Source organism: Chenopodium album, chromosome 6, assembly GCF_948465745.1.
Source record: "Chenopodium album chromosome 6, dcCheAlbu1.1, whole genome shotgun sequence".
NCBI lineage: Eukaryota > Viridiplantae > Streptophyta > Magnoliopsida > Caryophyllales > Amaranthaceae > Chenopodium > Chenopodium album.
In genome coordinates, this window is record NC_137839.1 from 43,279,866 (window position 1) to 43,293,002 (window position 13,137).

Here is a 13,137-nt window from a genome sequence, read left to right on the forward strand (position 1 = left end):
TAGAAAATATTTCCAACTATCAAACCTTTTTTATGCATCATTTATTTGTGATATTAAAGAAAGGTGAGATTCTTATAAGTTGAAATAGAGCTTAGTTCTTGACATGTAGCTTATTTACTAGTATATAAACTTCTACTATTTTGATATATACTTTTTTTTATTTACTTTTAAAATATTTTAAATAAATTTAAAATGTTCTCATATTTACTTTTATAGAACCTATGTAGGAATCGAACCTATACCTCTATGCATCTGCATAGTGCTCTACCACTTGAGCTAATAGGTTTAGTTTAATGTCTTTTTTATTCACTTTATATTGATTTATAGAATTGTTTTTTTTTTTAAAAAAATTTATTATGAATTTATTTATTTACCTTAGAGTACTTTTTATTTAATTTTATACACTCATTTTTCAAGTATATTTTTTTTAACAAGGTTATTGACCTGCCTGCCAAGGCTGCAAGTGCAGCTGGTGCCCTGTGTGCCAAGGCTGCTGCTACAGCTACTTCCCTGCCATGGCTTGTTGAAAATTTTGTCATCTAACTTGGGGTTGAAGGGTTCTTTATTAAAACTATAGTTATCACATCTAATTAAAAATCATTCAAGAAAAGGAAGTAAAAACCTAAGGGACATATGTTAGGATCCTAGTATGACTAGCAGCAAAGCAAAGTTTACAATAAGTTTGAGAAAGGTCTTCACAGCACTGATAGGCCAAACATGATGACATTATATTTGATAATTTTGTTGAATATGATTCCTTGAGTATTTATCCTCGACAAATTTAGGGATGAGCTAAGAAGTATGTCCCACTCTTAAATTAACACCATTGATCTCCCAGCATAAATGTCATGATTCCTTATGTGGCATTACATCTCCAAAAACTAAAAGGATCTTCCTAATTATTCTTCACCATCAACCAAATACATCTCATTTACTTTAAATAAAACACTATTTACTTTACATGTAAAATCATTTAATTTACCAAAAATCAAAAACTCCAGAAAGCTACAAATTTATTAATTTTTTTAAAAAAACCTTAAATTATGTGCATAATCTCCTGATTATGCACATATGTAAGCTATAATATTTAGTAAAAAAAAAGGTACGAGAAGCGAAAATCACTAATACAACTCAATTTAATAAATTCAACCTATAAATCTCATAAGAATCGTTCATAGGACCAATTAGCATAAATTCAAGCCCCAAGATTAATCTAAATTAGCTAATGAAATTGAAAAGCCAGAAAAAATCATTCACAGTAAAGAATTACATAACTTCAAAATATAATTTTTCACTAATATTGAAATATTTGTGGATTTTAGAAATTCAATATATTCTCGTTAAATAGTCTAATTTGATTAAATGAAAGTAATACTTAAACTGAAACACTGAAAAAAAAATCAATAATCAATATCGAACAAATCAATAGTCTACATTGATCAAATTCATACGTTACATCTAGAAACTTGATTGAACAAAAATCACAATGTGATTATTTTAGTCTTTTAATTTACTTGAAAATATAATCAATTTACTTCTACTAAATTTCTATCTACATTTGAAATTAATAAAATAATAGGATTCATTGGAGAATTTTGTCAAACAATTTGTGTGCATCAAAATTTAGTACAAATTAGTGAAATAAAAGTACCAAAATTGACAAAATCAATCAATATAACCATTCATAACCTTAAAAATTATAAATAAAAGTTCGAATTTCACAATAAAGAACATTAAATTGAAAAAAAAAATCAACGATCAGTGAATTGAAATTCGTGATTCAAAAAAAAAAAAAAAAAAAAAAAAAAAAAAAAAAGAGAAAAGAGAAAAACAAACATCTTACCTCAGAAGCTGCTTCATTGGAGTAGAGAAAGCTCAAAAGCCACTTCAATGAAGAATCCAGAGGCGGTCGTTTCTATGGAGGAGAGAGAAAATGCAAGGAGAGATTCTAGATGGTTAGAAAATGAATGGAATAAGTTTGAATTAATTTGAGCCGCTCATCTAGCGCACATCCAAGGTAGATCTAACGGCTCTAATTAGTTCCTAGTTCCTATTATAGGATTGGTTCTCATTATAACTAGGTAATATTATATATATATGTATATATATGTATATGTATATGTGTGTGTGTGTGTGTGTGTGTGTGCGCGCGCGTGTGTGTATACATACATATAAAATATTGTGTGTGTGCAAAAGAACACTCAAAGAGACAACATAATGACATACATTGTGTAGGAGTTTATAGGTACTAATTGTGGAAAACATGAATCACATTCATAAAGCACCTAATCCCAAGATCTCATTCATAACACATAAAGAATAAGAGTTATACCTTTGAAGCGTGATTCCACCTATGATCCAACAAGAACAATAAGGAGAACAAGAATCTTACGTGTGATTCCTCTACTAAGTCCACGAGCACGGATCAAACCTCCACTAATGCTAGTTAGTCGTGACTGAACACTTCAATCAACATTCAACAAAGATGTGAGTCACGAGCATACCACAAACCACCCAAACAACCACCACACGCACCACCTTGGAGGCCAGTCGTACGGTCAAGGGAGGAGATAGAGAGAGGGTCGTGTGGAGAAAGAGAGAATTAAGGTTTTGGGAGTTGGTTGCTTGGTGCACAATTCACAGTGAATTAATTGTTATATCATGCAACCCGTGGCATGGATTATATGTATAGATCATATCTCTAAATAAATCCATGTCAAGCCCAAAACATTTTAAGGTCATCAAACTATCCTAGCCAAACAATCAATGTGGCATGTCATATACTCACGAGGCCCAATATTGGACCTCTAACTTGTTTAACCCAATACTCTTGTGTGTGACCTCATAGGATCCATTCTATAAGGCTTTGGACTATTTAACTAGCCCAAAGATCAATTGTAATATCTAGCACCAAACAATGACAACCCTATAGAATAAACTTATTATCTCCATAATCGTGATCCTTGATATATTTAGTAATTGCACTTATCGAAGCTATAATTCCTTCAATCTCCCACTTGTCTGAGACAAGTATGCAATATTCAAATTCCTTAAGTCAATGTGTGTCGATTTGATAATATTATTGTATCTCATGTCGTGATCATATTAATCTACAAATCTTTTCTTGAAATCTAAGTTAGAATTACAAAACAAATGATTACTACGTAATCCATCTGCGCACGGTCATGCATTTTCTAAATTCTCCCTCTTCAAGCGGCCAAGATACATTCCTAATTAAATAGTGAAAGGAATAGTGTCCTTCAAACAGTATTATTCTGATAGTGGGTTAAAAATTATTAGAAAGCTAATATCTTCAGTAAGGTCAAGTGATCGGAATGCCTGAGTGGAGGCCGCTTCCCATATTACTGATTAATGCATATTTAATATTACAGATTAATCTTGACGGAACCCTTCGGGTCACACCAAATCAACCAACGAGCTAAAGCGACGAATTAATTCGGAAGGAATTAATGAGTCGACCGAGTAATATTTATTCAGACTTCGGAAATTCGAGCTTAGAACATCGAAATCGAGCGTCGGATGTTGAGTCAAAAATAGTAAAAGACGTGATGTGCAAATAGTAATAAATTAACGTATTTCCAAAAATACCCCTAGCATCGGAGTGCTTCGAGCAAACCGAGTGCTAGAGGCACAATGCGTAGCATGGTGGCTAGCATGCGCACCAAACCGAGCCTTGGCTGGCTGGTGCGTGCTAGCAGACCAATGCTAGCAGCCAAGTGCACGCACAAGGCAAGCCTTGGCACCCCAAGCCTCGGCAGCAGCCCGCACTTAGATTGCGCGGCTTGCTGGCCGAGAACAGCAGCAGCCCGCAACACTTGGGTGAGGGGATGGCAGGGCCGAGACTAAGGGGAGCAACAAATGAGAAGCCCACTTCGGTGCCTTGGTGCCCAAGTGGGAGTTGACATGTGGCGCAAGGTGAGGGAGAGAGTGGGGAGCATGTTTGGTCCCCTCTTCTCCAAGTGGTCCTCACTTGCTCTCTCATGTATAGTTGACACTTGTTGATTTATTAATAGTTTGCTTAAATAATTTTATTTTAGCTTTAAAATAAAATGTGAAAATCTCATTGTCTCACATTGATGGGAGAGATAATTAAATTCTCATCATTTCCTAAAAATGCCCAAGTTGGGGAATTGGAAATGATGCTTGAGTAAGAGTTGGAAAAGGGATCACTAGTAGTGAAAACCTTTGAATTCAAGAGTTGAAAAAGGTATCACCTTTGTGGAAGCCGTTGAACTCAATTACTCGGGTCTTGCTAACCATAAGACATTAGACCTAGTCGGTGATTGTGTTGTGGGTGGATCATCGTTGGAGGCCTTCGTAATTTCGAGGCTAGCTTTCAAGTAAGAGCCCTAGTGGTCGGGCGAAGCACGCTCCAAAGGTAATCTTATTATCTTAATCTTGTCATTAAATGAATTATGTTTATGGTTTTTTTTTTATTGCGAGTGCGTTCTTGTTTTTGGGTTTGTTTCCGCGGTGCGTCGGACTCACCAAACCCCAACAGTAGTATCAGAGCCTTGGTTATTTATTTTAAAATCATAATAATTTTCAAAGGTGTTTTTATGGCTTAATTTATCTGTTTTTAAGTTGCTAATTAGATTAGTAGCTCGTTTTATCAATTTTAACCTCGTATTAGAGCTGACTTCAGCTCCTGAGATTTTGACCCAAAAATAGTTAATTTTTTGTGGAAAAGGCGTTCTGGAAATGGTTTTACCCTTTTAGGACTCGGTTTGTAGCCAAAAAACGACTAGAAATGTACTTTTTGAGGGGTTTTTCCGTTTTTAGAAAAAATCTTAATCTTTCTAACCTTGAAAATTAATTGCATATTTATGGTGGTTATGTAATTGGTTCAATACATATTTTATATGCAATTTTAAACCTCATTAGGCATGATTACTTGGTGGTAATTTGTGTTGGAAAGCTTGGTTTTATTTTTCACATAATTGCAAATTAATTGCATTAAGTGTGAAATTGTTGTTCTTTGAGGCTTTTAAGTACTAAAGATTCAATCTTTAATTATGTTAAATGATTGAAACTTTGAGTTACTAAATTCCATGAATTTTTGTTGAACTTTGTGGATTTAATCATTTTTTAGTTGATTTAAATCATAAAATTTGAAACTTGTGATAGAAATTTGTTTATCTTCATATTGGAAGATATAATTGTTATTAGTTGAGACGATTAATACAAGAGGGGGGGGGGTGAATTGTATTGAGTTTCTAATGTCTACTTTTCGCGAATTAATAAACAATGCATATAGGAACTTAAAGGCACACACAGATTTTACGAGGAAACCTTCTAGTGCCCAACTGGAAGTAAAACCTCGACCCTGCCTTAGGGATTTCAAACACACAAACTCCACTATAATAGGGCAAACACCAAGTTACAACCTATTAGACACGAACCTTTAGTTTCACAAGTTCCTCACTGGAATTGCTACTTGATAGGACCCTATCCTACCCAACCTAAGCACCACACTTAGATTCACTCGTACTGCCAAAGTACTACACGTACTGCCAAAGTACAAACACTTAGCCTCACCACGAAGCTTACAAAACTGTGTATGATATAAACGATAAACACACCCAAATAACCCAACCCAATACAAGAATACGACACGATTTTATGTAAATCATATGAATAAAATCTTTTCCGGAAAATAAAGATAAAAAGATAGTTTGTTAAAAAGAATTATCTTTTTAACAAACCGATTTAAAGGAAATAAAACTTTTAGAAAATCTTTTCCTAAAATCTATCTTTTATTATTTTCCGTTTTATTTTATTTACCAAGCTAACTTGTCACGCTTCTAATAAATTTCGTGCAATATCCTACTTAACATATTAACAATAATCTAGAAAGATAAAAACCTTAACTAAATTAATAGTTGCGCCGCGCTTTTGTTTAGCCAGATTACTTGGGCTCCAAGCTTGTTAAGTTCCACCAAAGAACCTCAGCTTGTTGTCTTCATGTTCCTGTTAGGGAACTCAATTCTTGCTAGAGAACTAGTTCTTGTTAGAGAACTCTTCTTCTGATTTGTTTAACTTCTTTGATAAAGATCTCTTCATGTCTTCTTAGTTCCAGCTACTTCTTCCATCACCACGATCAACTTCACCTAAACTAATCAAACACTTGAAAACCTTTATTAGTTGAGTTTGCTTTAGTTTAAGTTCCTCATCATCAAAACCTTTATGCTTCAACAATAATTTATCAAGGATTCACAGTATTAAAGTTGGAATCTTTATTGAACTTATGTTCATTTTTCCAACTCCCTTTTATTTTATCAAAATCTCAAGATTAATTTAAATTAAATAAATTAATAGTGAGTAATTGCCCGACCTCTTATTTTTGTTCCACCAAGTTAAACCAATTTTATTAAGGAAAATTTGTCAAAAATAAGCCAACCTTTGCTTGATTAGCTCAAAATAAGCCAAATTTTCGATTAATTCATAATAAGTCAACTTTTAAGGGTACTTTTTTTTAATAGGTCATATGACCTACAACCTACCAAACAGGTGATTTTTATAGTTAAAAATAATTTACTTTGATTAAGTGTTTAACTATAATTATATTTAAAAAAACAAATTTTTAAAAATTAGGAAAAAAAAAAGCCCAGCCATCCCCTCCCCCACTCACTGCTAGCCCCCCTCCCCTCCCCTGCCAGCAGCCAACAGCCGGCGGCCACAGATCACCATAGGCGCCGACAACCTACCTCACCTTCTCGCATCAGCTCACGTGCAACAGATCACCCATTCTCACGGCGGTCCCACCTAAACTCCGACACTAATTCGCCAACAACACAATTAACCAACACCCACACGCACCGCTAATTAAGCCACCTCACACACAAAATCACACACCACTACCAGCAGATTGCTACACCAAATGAACAGCCGCGCATCCCGCATCTCCACCACAACAACCGCACTTAGAAACAACGGCCACCAATCAACTTCATAGCAACCCCAAAGTAGAACAAAACAGAGAATCAAAATGGTTCGGGCAAACCGAAATCGTGTTAAGTTGAACCAAGCAATTCCAAATTCACCAAATTCAAGCGAACCATTTTGCTATTAAAATTTGCCTTTTTTAATGAAGCTCAACGGTCACAAATTGAACTCACGATTCTGAGAAAGAGGGGAGGGGTGGTGGTGGGGGAAGCGGGAATGGGGAAAGGGAGCGGGTGGTCGCCGACACTGGAGGAAAGAGGTGTTAGTCGGCCGTTGACCGTGGGTGGGAGGAGGAGGTGGCTGAGCTTTTGTTTTAGTTTTTTAGTTTATTTTATTTATTTGATATAATTATTAATTGTTAATTTTTTTAAAAAAGTTTAATAATTAAACAAAAAATAAAGCTTGATTAATTTTTTAAAAAAGGACCAACCACATAACGACATGTGTTAGACTTTACCTCTATAACCGGTTACCTTATAGTCTAACAGGTTTTGACTTATTTTGAAAAATATTTCATAAAAGCCGACTTATTTTGAGTTAATCGAAAGGTTGACTTATTTTGAGCTAACCACGTAAAGGTTGGCTTATGTTTGACAAATTTTCCTTTTATTAAAGAATGGTTCTTGGAATAATTTTGGTTTTATGCACTTGGATGAATTTATTTAAGTTGGACTTGTTATATTTTCATTTTTCCTCAAAATTAATTGATTCTAAAATTAATTTAGTAATTAATTAAATATGTCACACAAAGTCGGGATTTATTCCAGAGGCATGAGCACCAAATGGAGGCCTAAGAGCCCCAAGCATGCTCTCGGCAAGCCAGGTTGCTCACGCAACCCACATGAGGCTGCCGAGGCTGCTAGGCACCTCAAAGCGGTGCGTGTGTGCGTGGTGGCTGCTGTGCGTGCAGCCCTTGACGCACCATGGTAGCCTTGTGACTTGCCATGGATAAGCTGCTTAGGGTGCTTGCATTTGAGCTTACTTGAGGGTTGTTTTTTGTGCATAGCTTGGTACATCATTAAGGGGAATATGCGTAGACATTTCTTGCGAAACAATGTGGTGCAATGAGCTCATGCATGCAACATGGCCATAATGGGCCACAAATTGGTGTGTGAAAGTTCGCTGATGTGGGCGGTGTAACGCCTAGCGACATCGTGACCCACTCCCACGTTCCTTGAGCATCATTTGGTTGTGCGAGTTGTGAACACTCCAAGTCTTAGTGCTACGCACTTGGATATTTTGGACTACGTAAAATTTTGCTTATTTTGCTGATTTAATTATTTTATTAATTTAATATAATTTGGTATTAATTATTTTAATAGATTTTGTAGGCTAGGTCTCGGTTTTAATGAGCGGCATTTGCAAAATTTTATTTTGGCTAATAATTAGGTTTACCAGCTTAATTAATTGGATTAATTAAGATGGATGCGGAATTTAGTGGGAGCTTCAAATATTAATTGCTCTTATTTACATTACGTTAAAACAACTTTACCTAGTTTGAATTAGGCGTATTAATTGGATTAACCATCTAGATTAGTTACTAGTTATCACATGTTTATGCATTGTTACTTGTTTTTGTTGTAAAATGCATGGGCCATTCACAAATAGTGAATGGATGAATGGAATGTATATTCTCTCACAAATGGCAACTAGTGGGGCCCAATTAGGATAGAAAATACGGACTATGATCCATGATGTATTTTTTAAATCTAAATACGGTCTGCGTACCATTGAGTATTTTTGTACCTTAATATTTAGATTATTCCTAATCGTAGATACCAGTAATTGCATAATTTTGGTCAAGTCTTGAAGACGGAGGTTCTTGGAAGACAAAGCCATGAAGTTGCAAAAGAAGATCTTTTGAAGACTTGAAGAATTCAAGGGGTCATGCTAGTTGCCAATATGCATCAAAATTCTTATGCTTTACACATTTATGATAATTTATATATGAATTATATGTTAGATGCATGTGTTAGGATTTCGAATGTTTTGATGATTAATTAAGTTCACTTAAATCAACCAATATAGAAACCCTAGGTCCCTAAATATAAAGAAAAATTGCCATTCCAAAACAACACTTATCGACCAATCAATTGAGAGTAGTGATGGGCTACGCCAAAGCGAGGCATGACTACTACTCCCTAGACTCATAAGGAATACCGGGTATGCAAGTTGGTTTTGGTTGTACTCAACGATATGAGTAATGGAATCCTAACATATCGTGGTAAATTGAATAAATTGTTGAGAGAGCATTAGATGCGACGATTTATTTAACCAATAGTGGCTTGGAGCCATTAGCAAAGCGTTTTTTACCTTAGGAGATTGAGTGCTAAGACAAGCCAAAACATGCTTAACCACTCTTTGTTTATTTGGATCTTGGAATCGACTTATTCTCGCCAAATGGGGACAAAATTAATGCGTGGATAAGACGTTTAATAAGATTGAAAATTTGCATGAATACCTTTTAATTTTAAAACTTATTATGTTATGTACTTGATAAATGGTTATACTTTGCACTTATATTTGTAGAATTCCAAATCAAACTATATTGTTTTACATGATTGGTAAAGGAAATCTTTGAAAATGGTTTTCAGAGAAAGGAAAGACAATTCTAAAATATATTTCTCATAAATGACTGTTATAACAAAGTCCGAAAGGACAGTTGGACATCATGTATTCAAAATACTAGGTCGTTTTGATAAAACAAGAAGTATTGAGTTGCAAACTCAAATTGTCAATATTGACAACAAACATATCTTTTCGCTTAATACATAGATGAGTAAGACTCATTGATGTAGTAATTCAAGCGTGAATTAAAAGAAAAGATGGAACTTTGTTTTACGACGCATTAGATGCTTAATTATGCCTAACAAAGTATAAAAGTCAAAGACTCTTAAAGAAATGGTTCTTAAAGATTATGAGATAAAGTATGATAAGAAATATAGGAAACGAGGAACAAAGAAAAGGAATGAGATTCCATTTTACAAAAGAATTAATGTTATTGAAGTTAACTCAGCAACTCATTATCTTCCCAAAGTATTGGATACTTCTTGAGTGTTTCACTTATAAAATGACCTCAAACTATTGAAGATAAGCTAAGTTATCGACTTACAAGCTTAGAATTAAGCAAGTGGTGCTACATCAGTTGTAAGGTCGTGTGCTTTGTTTAAAGACCTTTAAGCTATGTCTGGAACAAATAAATGGTTATTGTGTTCCATAATCAACAATGGATCCGTTTACACACAGAAAGACTCATATTCAAAGCATTGAGCAATAGTTGCAAAATTTATTTGAATGTCATGGTTGTCTAAACCATGAGTCAAGAATGCTTGATTATAAACAAACATTTTCTTAACATGATAAACTGGCAAAAGCTCACAGTCATGAGCATGATTTGCGTTCCAAACATCATAAGCAATGTCACATCGATAAGAACGTACTGAAGGCTCTATTAGATAGGCTCTTGATAATTGATCAATTCGGAATCGTTCTAAGATAAGCAAGTCTTACTTGTTGAAACTGACAAAGTAAAGAGCTATTGTTCTTGGTATAGACAATTGACTCCGAAAGGTAAAGAGGATTTATTTACTTCAACATTTCACAAAGAATTTAAAAGATTATGGCTATATTCATCAAATGTGAACAAACTTGACCAGGGAAGCTCAAGAGTTCAGAGAAGTACATAATCGACTTGGCAAGATATCAAAACGTCTAGATTAGATCGAGTGATGTTTGCTTGAGCCAAGTGTGACCATCATAAAGTTATGAAATTTAAATTTTCTTAAATAACTCCACAAAGAACATAGTGTGTCTTCACGGAGACCTTGATGCCATTTAATTATGACTCGAACAATGATGGATCACATCTCTTCCTATAAAGTTCTTAAAGATTTGCACAAAGGACTAATGTTGCACAGAACAAAATGTCGAAGCTAAGAAAGGACACCACAGTAGTAGAAAAACTTTCATTTGCGTCGCCTCTTTTGCGTCACTCGTAGAAACAATCGAAGCAAATGATATATTTTAGCTTCATTATAAGTTATTTGTGTCGCACATTAGCTATGAAGCGACACAAAAGCCTGATATGCTTTAGCTTTATGTTATTTGCATCGCGCTTATTTATTAAAACGACACAAATAACAGTCTTTTTTGCGTCACTCCTTTTGGAACAAGTGACGCAAATGAGTTTGAGAGCTATTTGCGTCACTTCTTTAATTAATGAGCGACACAAAGAGTTAATTCACCTCATTACATTTCAGTTATTTGCGTCACTTTTTTAATAAATGAGCGACGCAAATAAGTCTAGGTTAGTAATTAATTCTAATTTTTCCACTCATCTCGCCATTTGCTGCTGCCTCCAAATTCAATATACCCACAAAAAAAACTCTTGGTAACCCATTTGTTGTTGCCTTCAACAACTGAATTTAACAACACAATTCTATCAAACCAAAACCCAGAAAAATAGAAAGATCCAAGCCAAAAATCTCTTATTTTCGAGCACAAAATCAAACCAAAACCCCCAGCAAAATCGAACACTAAAACCCCCATAAAAATCGAGCAAAAAACCCCTCCATTCGAGTAGAAGTTCGGTGTATAAACCCCCAGCAAATTCGAACCCTGTAAACCCCAGAATAATCAAATAATTTCCAGCCAAAAACCCCCCAAGTCGAGCAAAAATTCTAACCTAAACCCCCAACAATTTCGAACCCTGAAAACCCAGAAAAATCGATCATTTCGAGCAAAAAACCCCCTAATAAGAGCAAAAGTTTGAACCTAAAACCGTAACAAATTTGAACCCTAAAAACCCTGACAAATCAAACATTTTTTGGCCAAAAACCGCCCAATTTGAGCAGAAATTCGTACCTTAACCCCAGCAAATTCGTACCCTAAAAACCCAAGAAAAATTAAACATTTTGGAGCCAAAAACCCCCCAATTATTCGAGTAGAAAATCGAACCTCAACCCCAAGCAGCTTCGAACCCTAAAAACCCTAGAAAAATCAAACATATTTTAGCAATAAAATGCCCCAATTTGAGCTCAAAATTAGTGCTAAACACTCCAAAGAATTCAAGCAAAACCCCTTAAAAAATTATTATATTTTACCCCCATAAACCCTAGAAATTTCGACCTAATTAGAGGAAAAAATCCGTGAAGTTCGACCCATTGTAGCAACTAATTTGTGAAGTCAATTTCACTAAAGTAAGATTGGTTCTTGTTGTTATGTTAAATATTTTCATGGTAGATAAATTTCAGCATTTAACTTGAACAAGTACTTAGTTTAATTTCAAAAATGGTGTTAGTTCATTAGAAAATAATTTTTAGCTTGTTTGGCTTTTGTTGGTTTAATTAATATATGTAAATTTATGTCAAATTTCTCAACTATGTGGAATTGAATTCCTCAAGTTCCACGAGTTTGTGGTTGAGGACAAACAATTGAGGCGGTAGTACACATACGACATTGTCTTCGCTTGTGGTATATACTCTAACCATTCTCTATAGTTTTAACTTATTTTTTGTGGTTGGTATAATGATTGTGAATTTTTTTGAATTTCTAATTGTGAAATAATTGATTGAAATCAATAATATATACTAAAAGACACACCAGCGATAACACGTGTCATCTCCTGGTGTGTCTTTTAGTTTGATTTTTTTATTTTTGTTGGTTAAAATTTATTTAATGTAAATTTTTAATAAGGTAAATATAAATTGACTAAAACGTAAATTGCCTTAATTGTACTAAATTAATATAGCAAGAGTTTATTTTATAATAATATGACATATATAGGAAATTTAACAACTGTGCATTATTGCACGGGACCTAACCTAGTTGCAATAATATTTGCATCATAGTGCATGACCCAAGGTTTAGTGACTTGTTAATTTAGGAACCGGGCAATGGATTATGCCATAATACCATTAATTAGAATGTGTTGGGTCACTTGGGTGTAGAGAGAATTTTATTTAGGGGCAAAGTTGTCGTGTTATACGATGGCATATTTCAATAGAGGGCTCATATTGTGCTGCATTAGGTATGAATGTATGATAGTAAAGATGCAGCATATCTGCGGTATGATAGTATAAGTATTGAAGACGGCCGGCTAACACTATAAGTTGCATTAGGTATGAATGTATGATAGTAAAGATGCTGCATATTTGTAGTACTTAATTGACT